Genomic DNA, 14,150 nt, shown 5'->3' with positions numbered 1-14,150 from the left:
TGGGAGACCCAATTGGGATTCAGTAATTGCCAAAATGGAAAAAAAGGTTTTAATGTGGAATTTGAGAAATCTCACCATGGAGGGAAAAGTTTTAATAATTAAATCTGTTTTATTACCCATAATGCTTTATGTAGCTATGGTTTTCCCTCCAACAATTTTATATATTAAAAAAGTGACCAGGATCTGTTTTATGTTTTTATGGGGTTCCAAAATGGAAAAACTAAAACGTGATTTTATGTACAGATGTAAGGACAATGGCGGGAGAGATGTTCCTAACCTTTTTAACTTCTTTTACATTAAATACTTTTGCTTCTGTTTTAAAATGTATAATTCTGATGGTATTTTTAGCTACTTTTTAAAGTACGCTACGGGCATGATTTTTAAACGATGGTTTCGTGTCCCTTTGAATTCTCCTGTGCTTCTGTGTCCCCCAAAACAATATGCGGTGCTCGAAAAAACTGTCAGGCTCCTAGGTCTCCAAGAATTGGAGCCTGACATATTGGGGGACCAGAAAAAAGTGTCACTCTCCTGTAGGCGGCAGGAAGATACACTGGCAGTTTCAAATTTCTCACAGGCAAGGTCCAAGGTGGTGTGGCGGAACGTTTTCGGAAAATTTATGGCAAATGTGCACAGGGACCTTGCCTGGGCAATCGTTCACCAGTGCCTCCCTACCCGTGAATTCCAGCATAGGCGAGGACTGGTGGCGAGAGCCAAGTGCCCGAGAGACAGGTGTGGTGACGACGAGACGGTAATGCACCTGTTTTGGAACTGCCCATATGCACAGGAGGTTTGGAGGAAGGTAGGCCCATTGCTGAAATGGGCCTGCGGTCTTAAAGATCTTAAATTTGAATACGTGTTTTATGGTCTTTTTAACTGCCCAAGTTTTAAACAGCAAATGGTCTGTTGGATCATTTTAAACTGTTTTAAGAATGCCATCTGGAAGGTTAGGAACATTCTGCTTTTTAAACATGATTTTATTGACGTTAAAAATTGTGTGAAATATGCCCTAAGTGAAATGTATATTTATTATCTTAGGGACAAAAAGCAGCTAGGGGTAAAAGAAGCAACATCCATGTGGTGTTTGCAAATGTGGAATACCATAACATTGTAAATAAAAATGGTTTTATTCTTTTATGTCTTTTATGCCCTGTACAAATTTTATCCTGCTATTGTTCTGTACTTTTATTATAACATCTGTATTACTGGTCTTATTATTATTCTTTTGTATTCATTTAAATGTATGAATATTTATGTATTATGCCATTGATTTTATCTTGTGGTTTCAATTTTTAAAAAAAAAAGTCTGTAAAATATATTATTTTTGCCAATAAAAAACTTTGTTGAAACCTTATCTGTTCTTATCAGTTTAATATCTGATACGTCCCCTATCTGGGGACCATATATTAAATGGATTTTTAGAACAGGGAGATGGAAATAGAGCTTGCTCTGTCCACTCCACGCATTGACCTGGTATTGCAGTATTTCCAGGACCGGTGCACCCTTCCCTTATGTGTTGACTAAAATCAGATTCCAAAAGTGCTATTTGTGTTTGCTATTGTTTTTGTCTTTCTGATGGGATCTCCCCTTTTAATCCCATTATTTCAACACCTGTTGGACAATGCATTTGTACAGTCATGTGTGATAATGAGCTCATTTATTAAATGCAATTAATTAATACATTGCCACCTCTTGTTGTGTGTGTGTGTGTGTGTGTGTGTGTGTGTGTGTGTGTGTGTGTGTGTGTGTGTGTGTGTGTGTGTGTGTGTGTGTCTTCTGTGTTTCTGTGTTTCCGGCATTTCACATTGGAACAGCTCATTCACCTTCCTTGTCTTCTCTCCGCCCTCCCTTTTAGGTAGGTTAAAGAGCTGCACCTGAGCCAGCCACTGATTGATTGATGCAGCACCACAGTCAAATAGTGGAGTGGAGTAGGGGGAACAGCAAACAGCCATTAAAGCAGCCCGCCCGCCACAATGGACCTACCTGTGTACACTAGATGGATGTGATGGAATGTACTGTCGTCCCTACATTTCCAAGAAGAAGTAAGAATTGCAGTTGCAACAAACCCTTGCTTGCCTACAAAGAGAGCAGCAATTTGGATTTGTTACTATGTTACCTGGAAGAATAACAAACTGTGCAAGGATGGAGGTTGTAGGAGCAAAGAGAAGTTGTCTGTAAAGTTGGTGGATGCCTATTTTCCATTTTGCAGTCCCTTGTCTCCCTCTTGTGGCCTCCTGGAGGCAAATAAATGTGCAAAAAAAAGACAGCCTGGCGGCCGGCTGTTGCAGTGTTGCCCTCTCAGGCAACACTGAGTGACTGACTGAGCCGCACCGTCTTATATAAAGTTCAGACGGAACTTTGCACGTGTCATAGTGGAGCCCTCAGGATTCCAGAGCCAGCTTTCTGACATCATAATGGGGCCTGCCTCAGAGATAGATAAAAGCCTGGGCCCAGGCAGTGTTGGTCAGTGCTGCTCAGCAGGCAGCACTGGACTGGACTGGACTGGATTACAGCTGATACAAGGTGTGAAGGAACAAGGGGTGGCTGTGGGCATGCACTTGCTGCCGCTGCCAGTGTTTATCTGCATGGCAGGAGGGCATTTGGGCGTTGCCAGGAAGGCGTTTTTATGTAGATTCCTCCTCTTTCAGCACTGCATTGTGGTGCAAGCAAAAGAAGCAAATCCTGTGTAGCTTCCTCTCCGGCCTTTATTCACCTCCCTCCCGCTTAGTAGCTGTAAATGTGTGTGAGCCTGCAGGGCCCCATGGAATTGCCTAGGAGTAGGCTGAATCAATCGCTGCAAGGGGTGAACAGCAGTATGGGACAGGCTCGGGCAAGGCAAGGGCCGCTCGGGTTATCGCTTCTCGGCCTTTTGGCTAAGATCAAGTGTAGTATCTGTTCTTATCAGTTTAATATCTGATACGTCCCCTATCTGGGGACCATATATTAAATGGATTTTTAGAACAGGGAGATGGAAATAGAGCTTGCTCTGTCCACTCCACGCATTGACCTGGTATTGCAGTATTTCCAGGACCGGTGCACCCTTCCCTTATGTGTTGACTAAAATCAGATTCCAAAAGTGCTATTTGTGTTTGCTATTGTTTTTGTCTTTCTGATGGGATCTCCCCTTTTAATCCCATTATTTCAACACCTGTTGGACAATGCATTTGTACAGTCATGTGTGATAATGAGCTCATTTATTAAATGCAATTAATTAATACATTGCCACCTCTTGTTGTGTGTGTGTGTGTGTGTGTGTGTGTGTGTGTGTGTGTGTCTTCTGTGTTTCTGTGTTTCCGGCATTTCACATTGGAACAGCTCATTCACCTTCCTTGTCTTCTCTCCGCCCTCCCTTTTAGGTAGGTTAAAGAGCTGCACCTGAGCCAGCCACTGATTGATTGATGCAGCACCACAGTCAAATAGTGGAGTGGAGTAGGGGGAACAGCAAACAGCCATTAAAGCAGCCCGCCCGCCACAATGGACCTACCTGTGTACACTAGATGGATGTGATGGAATGTACTGTCGTCCCTACATTTCCAAGAAGAAGTAAGAATTGCAGTTGCAACAAACCCTTGCTTGCCTACAAAGAGAGCAGCAATTTGGATTTGTTACTATGTTACCTGGAAGAATAACAAACTGTGCAAGGATGGAGGTTGTAGGAGCAAAGAGAAGTTGTCTGTAAAGTTGGTGGATGCCTATTTTCCATTTTGCAGTCCCTTGTCTCCCTCTTGTGGCCTCCTGGAGGCAAATAAATGTGCAAAAAAAAGACAGCCTGGCGGCCGGCTGTTGCAGTGTTGCCCTCTCAGGCAACACTGAGTGACTGACTGAGCCGCACCGTCTTATATAAAGTTCAGACGGAACTTTGCACGTGTCATAGTGGAGCCCTCAGGATTCCAGAGCCAGCTTTCTGACATCATAATGGGGCCTGCCTCAGAGATAGATAAAAGCCTGGGCCCAGGCAGTGTTGGTCAGTGCTGCTCAGCAGGCAGCACTGGACTGGACTGGACTGGATTACAGCTGATACAAGGTGTGAAGGAACAAGGGGTGGCTGTGGGCATGCACTTGCTGCCGCTGCCAGTGTTTATCTGCATGGCAGGAGGGCATTTGGGCGTTGCCAGGAAGGCGTTTTTATGTAGATTCCTCCTCTTTCAGCACTGCATTGTGGTGCAAGCAAAAGAAGCAAATCCTGTGTAGCTTCCTCTCCGGCCTTTATTCACCTCCCTCCCGCTTAGTAGCTGTAAATGTGTGTGAGCCTGCAGGGCCCCATGGAATTGCCTAGGAGTAGGCTGAATCAATCGCTGCAAGGGGTGAACAGCAGTATGGGACAGGCTCGGGCAAGGCAAGGGCCGCTCGGGTTATCGCTTCTCGGCCTTTTGGCTAAGATCAAGTGTAGTATCTGTTCTTATCAGTTTAATATCTGATACGTCCCCTATCTGGGGACCATATATTAAATGGATTTTTAGAACAGGGAGATGGAAATAGAGCTTGCTCTGTCCACTCCACGCATTGACCTGGTATTGCAGTATTTCCAGGACCGGTGCACCCTTCCCTTATGTGTTGACTAAAATCAGATTCCAAAAGTGCTATTTGTGTTTGCTATTGTTTTTGTCTTTCTGATGGGATCTCCCCTTTTAATCCCATTATTTCAACACCTGTTGGACAATGCATTTGTACAGTCATGTGTGATAATGAGCTCATTTATTAAATGCAATTAATTAATACATTGCCACCTCTTGTTGTGTGTGTGTGTGTGTGTGTGTGTGTGTGTGTGTGTGTGTCTTCTGTGTTTCTGTGTTTCCGGCATTTCACATTGGAACAGCTCATTCACCTTCCTTGTCTTCTCTCCGCCCTCCCTTTTAGGTAGGTTAAAGAGCTGCACCTGAGCCAGCCACTGATTGATTGATGCAGCACCACAGTCAAATAGTGGAGTGGAGTAGGGGGAACAGCAAACAGCCATTAAAGCAGCCCGCCCGCCACAATGGACCTACCTGTGTACACTAGATGGATGTGATGGAATGTACTGTCGTCCCTACATTTCCAAGAAGAAGTAAGAATTGCAGTTGCAACAAACCCTTGCTTGCCTACAAAGAGAGCAGCAATTTGGATTTGTTACTATGTTACCTGGAAGAATAACAAACTGTGCAAGGATGGAGGTTGTAGGAGCAAAGAGAAGTTGTCTGTAAAGTTGGTGGATGCCTATTTTCCATTTTGCAGTCCCTTGTCTCCCTCTTGTGGCCTCCTGGAGGCAAATAAATGTGCAAAAAAAAGACAGCCTGGCGGCCGGCTGTTGCAGTGTTGCCCTCTCAGGCAACACTGAGTGACTGACTGAGCCGCACCGTCTTATATAAAGTTCAGACGGAACTTTGCACGTGTCATAGTGGAGCCCTCAGGATTCCAGAGCCAGCTTTCTGACATCATAATGGGGCCTGCCTCAGAGATAGATAAAAGCCTGGGCCCAGGCAGTGTTGGTCAGTGCTGCTCAGCAGGCAGCACTGGACTGGACTGGACTGGATTACAGCTGATACAAGGTGTGAAGGAACAAGGGGTGGCTGTGGGCATGCACTTGCTGCCGCTGCCAGTGTTTATCTGCATGGCAGGAGGGCATTTGGGCGTTGCCAGGAAGGCGTTTTTATGTAGATTCCTCCTCTTTCAGCACTGCATTGTGGTGCAAGCAAAAGAAGCAAATCCTGTGTAGCTTCCTCTCCGGCCTTTATTCACCTCCCTCCCGCTTAGTAGCTGTAAATGTGTGTGAGCCTGCAGGGCCCCATGGAATTGCCTAGGAGTAGGCTGAATCAATCGCTGCAAGGGGTGAACAGCAGTATGGGACAGGCTCGGGCAAGGCAAGGGCCGCTCGGGTTATCGCTTCTCGGCCTTTTGGCTAAGATCAAGTGTAGTATCTGTTCTTATCAGTTTAATATCTGATACGTCCCCTATCTGGGGACCATATATTAAATGGATTTTTAGAACAGGGAGATGGAAATAGAGCTTGCTCTGTCCACTCCACGCATTGACCTGGTATTGCAGTATTTCCAGGACCGGTGCACCCTTCCCTTATGTGTTGACTAAAATCAGATTCCAAAAGTGCTATTTGTGTTTGCTATTGTTTTTGTCTTTCTGATGGGATCTCCCCTTTTAATCCCATTATTTCAACACCTGTTGGACAATGCATTTGTACAGTCATGTGTGATAATGAGCTCATTTATTAAATGCAATTAATTAATACATTGCCACCTCTTGTTGTGTGTGTGTGTGTGTGTGTGTGTGTGTGTGTGTGTCTTCTGTGTTTCTGTGTTTCCGGCATTTCACATTGGAACAGCTCATTCACCTTCCTTGTCTTCTCTCCGCCCTCCCTTTTAGGTAGGTTAAAGAGCTGCACCTGAGCCAGCCACTGATTGATTGATGCAGCACCACAGTCAAATAGTGGAGTGGAGTAGGGGGAACAGCAAACAGCCATTAAAGCAGCCCGCCCGCCACAATGGACCTACCTGTGTACACTAGATGGATGTGATGGAATGTACTGTCGTCCCTACATTTCCAAGAAGAAGTAAGAATTGCAGTTGCAACAAACCCTTGCTTGCCTACAAAGAGAGCAGCAATTTGGATTTGTTACTATGTTACCTGGAAGAATAACAAACTGTGCAAGGATGGAGGTTGTAGGAGCAAAGAGAAGTTGTCTGTAAAGTTGGTGGATGCCTATTTTCCATTTTGCAGTCCCTTGTCTCCCTCTTGTGGCCTCCTGGAGGCAAATAAATGTGCAAAAAAAAGACAGCCTGGCGGCCGGCTGTTGCAGTGTTGCCCTCTCAGGCAACACTGAGTGACTGACTGAGCCGCACCGTCTTATATAAAGTTCAGACGGAACTTTGCACGTGTCATAGTGGAGCCCTCAGGATTCCAGAGCCAGCTTTCTGACATCATAATGGGGCCTGCCTCAGAGATAGATAAAAGCCTGGGCCCAGGCAGTGTTGGTCAGTGCTGCTCAGCAGGCAGCACTGGACTGGACTGGACTGGATTACAGCTGATACAAGGTGTGAAGGAACAAGGGGTGGCTGTGGGCATGCACTTGCTGCCGCTGCCAGTGTTTATCTGCATGGCAGGAGGGCATTTGGGCGTTGCCAGGAAGGCGTTTTTATGTAGATTCCTCCTCTTTCAGCACTGCATTGTGGTGCAAGCAAAAGAAGCAAATCCTGTGTAGCTTCCTCTCCGGCCTTTATTCACCTCCCTCCCGCTTAGTAGCTGTAAATGTGTGTGAGCCTGCAGGGCCCCATGGAATTGCCTAGGAGTAGGCTGAATCAATCGCTGCAAGGGGTGAACAGCAGTATGGGACAGGCTCGGGCAAGGCAAGGGCCGCTCGGGTTATCGCTTCTCGGCCTTTTGGCTAAGATCAAGTGTAGTATCTGTTCTTATCAGTTTAATATCTGATACGTCCCCTATCTGGGGACCATATATTAAATGGATTTTTAGAACAGGGAGATGGAAATAGAGCTTGCTCTGTCCACTCCACGCATTGACCTGGTATTGCAGTATTTCCAGGACCGGTGCACCCTTCCCTTATGTGTTGACTAAAATCAGATTCCAAAAGTGCTATTTGTGTTTGCTATTGTTTTTGTCTTTCTGATGGGATCTCCCCTTTTAATCCCATTATTTCAACACCTGTTGGACAATGCATTTGTACAGTCATGTGTGATAATGAGCTCATTTATTAAATGCAATTAATTAATACATTGCCACCTCTTGTTGTGTGTGTGTGTGTGTGTGTGTGTGTGTGTGTGTGTGTCTTCTGTGTTTCTGTGTTTCCGGCATTTCACATTGGAACAGCTCATTCACCTTCCTTGTCTTCTCTCCGCCCTCCCTTTTAGGTAGGTTAAAGAGCTGCACCTGAGCCAGCCACTGATTGATTGATGCAGCACCACAGTCAAATAGTGGAGTGGAGTAGGGGGAACAGCAAACAGCCATTAAAGCAGCCCGCCCGCCACAATGGACCTACCTGTGTACACTAGATGGATGTGATGGAATGTACTGTCGTCCCTACATTTCCAAGAAGAAGTAAGAATTGCAGTTGCAACAAACCCTTGCTTGCCTACAAAGAGAGCAGCAATTTGGATTTGTTACTATGTTACCTGGAAGAATAACAAACTGTGCAAGGATGGAGGTTGTAGGAGCAAAGAGAAGTTGTCTGTAAAGTTGGTGGATGCCTATTTTCCATTTTGCAGTCCCTTGTCTCCCTCTTGTGGCCTCCTGGAGGCAAATAAATGTGCAAAAAAAAGACAGCCTGGCGGCCGGCTGTTGCAGTGTTGCCCTCTCAGGCAACACTGAGTGACTGACTGAGCCGCACCGTCTTATATAAAGTTCAGACGGAACTTTGCACGTGTCATAGTGGAGCCCTCAGGATTCCAGAGCCAGCTTTCTGACATCATAATGGGGCCTGCCTCAGAGATAGATAAAAGCCTGGGCCCAGGCAGTGTTGGTCAGTGCTGCTCAGCAGGCAGCACTGGACTGGACTGGACTGGATTACAGCTGATACAAGGTGTGAAGGAACAAGGGGTGGCTGTGGGCATGCACTTGCTGCCGCTGCCAGTGTTTATCTGCATGGCAGGAGGGCATTTGGGCGTTGCCAGGAAGGCGTTTTTATGTAGATTCCTCCTCTTTCAGCACTGCATTGTGGTGCAAGCAAAAGAAGCAAATCCTGTGTAGCTTCCTCTCCGGCCTTTATTCACCTCCCTCCCGCTTAGTAGCTGTAAATGTGTGTGAGCCTGCAGGGCCCCATGGAATTGCCTAGGAGTAGGCTGAATCAATCGCTGCAAGGGGTGAACAGCAGTATGGGACAGGCTCGGGCAAGGCAAGGGCCGCTCGGGTTATCGCTTCTCGGCCTTTTGGCTAAGATCAAGTGTAGTATCTGTTCTTATCAGTTTAATATCTGATACGTCCCCTATCTGGGGACCATATATTAAATGGATTTTTAGAACAGGGAGATGGAAATAGAGCTTGCTCTGTCCACTCCACGCATTGACCTGGTATTGCAGTATTTCCAGGACCGGTGCACCCTTCCCTTATGTGTTGACTAAAATCAGATTCCAAAAGTGCTATTTGTGTTTGCTATTGTTTTTGTCTTTCTGATGGGATCTCCCCTTTTAATCCCATTATTTCAACACCTGTTGGACAATGCATTTGTACAGTCATGTGTGATAATGAGCTCATTTATTAAATGCAATTAATTAATACATTGCCACCTCTTGTTGTGTGTGTGTGTGTGTGTGTGTGTGTGTGTGTGTGTGTCTTCTGTGTTTCTGTGTTTCCGGCATTTCACATTGGAACAGCTCATTCACCTTCCTTGTCTTCTCTCCGCCCTCCCTTTTAGGTAGGTTAAAGAGCTGCACCTGAGCCAGCCACTGATTGATTGATGCAGCACCACAGTCAAATAGTGGAGTGGAGTAGGGGGAACAGCAAACAGCCATTAAAGCAGCCCGCCCGCCACAATGGACCTACCTGTGTACACTAGATGGATGTGATGGAATGTACTGTCGTCCCTACATTTCCAAGAAGAAGTAAGAATTGCAGTTGCAACAAACCCTTGCTTGCCTACAAAGAGAGCAGCAATTTGGATTTGTTACTATGTTACCTGGAAGAATAACAAACTGTGCAAGGATGGAGGTTGTAGGAGCAAAGAGAAGTTGTCTGTAAAGTTGGTGGATGCCTATTTTCCATTTTGCAGTCCCTTGTCTCCCTCTTGTGGCCTCCTGGAGGCAAATAAATGTGCAAAAAAAAGACAGCCTGGCGGCCGGCTGTTGCAGTGTTGCCCTCTCAGGCAACACTGAGTGACTGACTGAGCCGCACCGTCTTATATAAAGTTCAGACGGAACTTTGCACGTGTCATAGTGGAGCCCTCAGGATTCCAGAGCCAGCTTTCTGACATCATAATGGGGCCTGCCTCAGAGATAGATAAAAGCCTGGGCCCAGGCAGTGTTGGTCAGTGCTGCTCAGCAGGCAGCACTGGACTGGACTGGACTGGATTACAGCTGATACAAGGTGTGAAGGAACAAGGGGTGGCTGTGGGCATGCACTTGCTGCCGCTGCCAGTGTTTATCTGCATGGCAGGAGGGCATTTGGGCGTTGCCAGGAAGGCGTTTTTATGTAGATTCCTCCTCTTTCAGCACTGCATTGTGGTGCAAGCAAAAGAAGCAAATCCTGTGTAGCTTCCTCTCCGGCCTTTATTCACCTCCCTCCCGCTTAGTAGCTGTAAATGTGTGTGAGCCTGCAGGGCCCCATGGAATTGCCTAGGAGTAGGCTGAATCAATCGCTGCAAGGGGTGAACAGCAGTATGGGACAGGCTCGGGCAAGGCAAGGGCCGCTCGGGTTATCGCTTCTCGGCCTTTTGGCTAAGATCAAGTGTAGTATCTGTTCTTATCAGTTTAATATCTGATACGTCCCCTATCTGGGGACCATATATTAAATGGATTTTTAGAACAGGGAGATGGAAATAGAGCTTGCTCTGTCCACTCCACGCATTGACCTGGTATTGCAGTATTTCCAGGACCGGTGCACCCTTCCCTTATGTGTTGACTAAAATCAGATTCCAAAAGTGCTATTTGTGTTTGCTATTGTTTTTGTCTTTCTGATGGGATCTCCCCTTTTAATCCCATTATTTCAACACCTGTTGGACAATGCATTTGTACAGTCATGTGTGATAATGAGCTCATTTATTAAATGCAATTAATTAATACATTGCCACCTCTTGTTGTGTGTGTGTGTGTGTGTGTGTGTGTGTGTGTGTGTCTTCTGTGTTTCTGTGTTTCCGGCATTTCACATTGGAACAGCTCATTCACCTTCCTTGTCTTCTCTCCGCCCTCCCTCCCTTTTAGGTAGGTTAAAGAGCTGCACCTGAGCCAGCCACTGATTGATTGATGCAGCACCACAGTCAAATAGTGGAGTGGAGTAGGGGGAACAGCAAACAGCCATTAAAGCAGCCCGCCCGCCACAATGGACCTACCTGTGTACACTAGATGGATGTGATGGAATGTACTGTCGTCCCTACATTTCCAAGAAGAAGTAAGAATTGCAGTTGCAACAAACCCTTGCTTGCCTACAAAGAGAGCAGCAATTTGGATTTGTTACTATGTTACCTGGAAGAATAACAAACTGTGCAAGGATGGAGGTTGTAGGAGCAAAGAGAAGTTGTCTGTAAAGTTGGTGGATGCCTATTTTCCATTTTGCAGTCCCTTGTCTCCCTCTTGTGGCCTCCTGGAGGCAAATAAATGTGCAAAAAAAAGACAGCCTGGCGGCCGGCTGTTGCAGTGTTGCCCTCTCAGGCAACACTGAGTGACTGACTGAGCCGCACCGTCTTATATAAAGTTCAGACGGAACTTTGCACGTGTCATAGTGGAGCCCTCAGGATTCCAGAGCCAGCTTTCTGACATCATAATGGGGCCTGCCTCAGAGATAAAAGCCTGGGCCCAGGCAGTGTTGGTCAGTGCTGCTCAGCAGGCAGCACTGGACTGGACTGGACTGGATTACAGCTGATACAAGGTGTGAAGGAACAAGGGGTGGCTGTGGGCATGCACTTGCTGCCGCTGCCAGTGTTTATCTGCATGGCAGGAGGGCATTTGGGCGTTGCCAGGAAGGCGTTTTTATGTAGATTCCTCCTCTTTCAGCACTGCATTGTGGTGCAAGCAAAAGAAGCAAATCCTGTGTAGCTTCCTCTCCGGCCTTTATTCACCTCCCTCCCGCTTAGTAGCTGTAAATGTGTGTGAGCCTGCAGGGCCCCATGGAATTGCCTAGGAGTAGGCTGAATCAATCGCTGCAAGGGGTGAACAGCAGTATGGGACAGGCTCGGGCAAGGCAAGGGCCGCTCGGGTTATCGCTTCTCGGCCTTTTGGCAAGATCAGGTGTAGTATTTCTGTATCTGGTTTTGTTGGGAGGTGTCCGGGGTACCCTGCTCCTTGGCCTTGGGGGATCGTCTCTTTTCACAGAGAGACTTCACCCCCTTGCTGCTATTTGGGGAGTGGGCTTAGCCCCCGGACAACGAGTTGCGATCGCGCCTTACCCAAGAGGTCAACCGGCCTTGAGGCGTTTTTCTAAGAGCGTTCCGAGGGCGTTTATCGGGCTTCGTAGGTGTCTGGGGTACCCTAATCCTTGGCCTTGGGGGAGGGTTCCACTTAATTGTGGAATCTGAGCCCTTGCTGCTATAAGGGACAGGCTTAGCCCCCAGGCACTGAAAATGCCATATACATTTGGATTTGCATCCGGGGACACCCGGTTGCGCCAGTCCGTCCGCATCGAGGTGGAAGAAGGCCATCGCCAGCGGAAGAACCTTCGCTTCATTGTGGAGGTGATTCTGCTGGACTTCCTGGGGCTCAAGCGGGCGGACATCCTGTGTCTCAACGACCAGGAAAGCCGCGGTCGGTACACCGTATCCTTTACGGCCGCGGCATGTTGCGACAACATGCACAAAAGATTGTCTGATGCGGACCAGAGTGAGGAGCGGCTAAATGGACTGAACTTTTTATTCCTCTACGGGGAGGAAGAAGTCCCGCTCGTGATGTGCATGTTCAGTCCATTTGTCTCAGAGTGTGACATTGAAACCTTCCTCAGTCGTTACTGCAGGGAGGTCCGCTTCTCACATAAAATCTTGAACACCCAGAGCTTCTGGAATGGCAAAAGAAAATATTGGGTGAAGTTCCGCCAGGATCCCAATGGCATTGGAGGCTTACATCACCCACCCCAGAACTTTGCCATTGGGAAGAATCGAGGATTCCTATTTTACCCCCAGATGCCAATAGCCTGCCGGAACTGCTTGAGATATGGCCACACCAGAGAACATTGTGACCGGCCCCATGTGGTGCAGTGTAACAGGTGTGGCCAGGTTGGACACGTAGCGGCAAAATGCAGTTCCGAGGTGTTGTGCAATCTGTGCGGCATGACTGGGCATGCTTTTAAAGATTGCCCCCGCAGAGCGAAATCTGGGCCACCCAGACCAGGGCCAGAGCGGCAGTTTGCAACATGTGCAGACGCCGCTGGTAATGCCCCAAAACGAGCATTGACGACTGAGGGGTCCAGGCCAAAGTCCTTCACAGCTCCATCGGGGGGCCCACCGATGTCAGCCTCGAGGGACGGCCATAGGGATTCCACCGGGTCCAGGCAGAGCAGGAGGAATTCTGACTCTGCTGGACATAAGTTGACCGGCACCTCTGCAAACAGGTCCTCTGCTCCGCCTGCAGTGGACCCTGTTGAGGCAGTGGTTAGCGACAGGCGTCGTGGCTCCGTAGGTTCTGCAGTAGGACCTGACGCCTGTCCCAAGAGTGTGGGCATGGAGCGGAGACACTCTGTGTCAGACGAGGGCTCCATTAAGAAAACCCTAAAATATGCTGGATTGGAGCCTCGTTTTGACCATTTCCGGTCAACGGGGGGGTCGGAGCAAAGTTCCTCCACTGCGGTTGTGGAGGGGCTTGCGATGAAGGCTCCCCGTAAGCAGGCAAAGGTTGCCAAGAGTGATGGGACCTCACAGGCCCCTGTGCAGCTGCCCAGGAAGGACATCAGCGATATCTTCAGCCAGGGGCCAGAGATGGGTGAGAGCGACTTCGAGGAGATGGATAGGAGCCATTCTGCAAAGAGACAGCGAGAGGAAGAGGAGTCCGGAGTTCGGAGGAAAGCTGCCTATCGGAGTTCGGATGAGAGCAGTGTGGGGGTTGGAGCCGCCCACGTATCTGGCTCTGACCCTACCAACATTCAAGATTTATTGACCCCTCAAAAAGGGGGTCCAGACTCGCAGCTGATCTCCGAATACGACTCTTCTGGTTCGGACCCTGACCTCAACTAAGACTATGTTGGTTCCTATCAAAGTCGCCTCACTAAATGTGAGGTCCCTAAAGAGCCCTGTCCGCAGGACTGCTTTATTTTCATTTTTAGAGACTGTGGACTTTGACCTTTGCCTGCTTCAAGAATGTGGAATCCCTAATGACTTGGAATATCAAGATTTAAAGATGGACTGGAAACTAGGCCCCTCAGTCTGGTCTGGTGGAAATGACTGTCGCTCTGCGGGGGTTGGATTGCTCTGCCGAGGTCGTTTTATCTCCATCCAAACAGTGACTGAAATCATGCCCGGCAGAGCTATTTTAATACATTTGCTTTTTAATGGAATTTTAATTCGTGTTTTAAACGTTTAT

The 14,150-nt window shown here is 47.6% G+C and overlaps 7 non-coding genes across 7 annotated transcripts; all 7 read left to right on the top strand.

Annotated features, from left to right (window-relative positions):
* The first annotated feature begins 1,312 nt into the window (after nt 1-1,312).
* On the top strand, nt 1,313-1,504 carry LOC142653954 (U2 spliceosomal RNA). Its single transcript, XR_012848789.1, has one exon. It is a non-coding gene; the product is annotated as a U2 spliceosomal RNA (small nuclear RNA).
* A 1,346-nt stretch (nt 1,505-2,850) lies between these two features.
* Nucleotides 2,851-3,041, top strand: LOC142653483 (U2 spliceosomal RNA). Its single transcript, XR_012848413.1, has one exon. It is a non-coding gene; the product is annotated as a U2 spliceosomal RNA (small nuclear RNA).
* Nucleotides 3,042-4,351: 1,310 nt separating this feature from the next.
* LOC142653482 (U2 spliceosomal RNA) lies at nt 4,352-4,542 on the top strand. The gene has a single exon (XR_012848412.1). It is a non-coding gene; the product is annotated as a U2 spliceosomal RNA (small nuclear RNA).
* Nucleotides 4,543-5,852: 1,310 nt separating this feature from the next.
* On the top strand, nt 5,853-6,043 carry LOC142653481 (U2 spliceosomal RNA). The gene has a single exon (XR_012848411.1). It is a non-coding gene; the product is annotated as a U2 spliceosomal RNA (small nuclear RNA).
* A 1,306-nt stretch (nt 6,044-7,349) lies between these two features.
* LOC142653480 (U2 spliceosomal RNA) lies at nt 7,350-7,540 on the top strand. Its single transcript, XR_012848410.1, has one exon. It is a non-coding gene; the product is annotated as a U2 spliceosomal RNA (small nuclear RNA).
* Nucleotides 7,541-8,848: 1,308 nt separating this feature from the next.
* Nucleotides 8,849-9,039, top strand: LOC142653479 (U2 spliceosomal RNA). The gene has a single exon (XR_012848409.1). It is a non-coding gene; the product is annotated as a U2 spliceosomal RNA (small nuclear RNA).
* Nucleotides 9,040-10,347: 1,308 nt separating this feature from the next.
* On the top strand, nt 10,348-10,538 carry LOC142653478 (U2 spliceosomal RNA). Its single transcript, XR_012848408.1, has one exon. It is a non-coding gene; the product is annotated as a U2 spliceosomal RNA (small nuclear RNA).
* Nucleotides 10,539-14,150: the final 3,612 nt, after the last annotated feature.

Source organism: Rhinoderma darwinii, chromosome 5 (genome assembly GCF_050947455.1).
Source record: "Rhinoderma darwinii isolate aRhiDar2 chromosome 5, aRhiDar2.hap1, whole genome shotgun sequence".
NCBI classification, from domain to species: Eukaryota; Metazoa; Chordata; class Amphibia; order Anura; family Rhinodermatidae; genus Rhinoderma; species Rhinoderma darwinii.
This window is presented reverse-complemented; position numbering and strand designations above follow the sequence as displayed.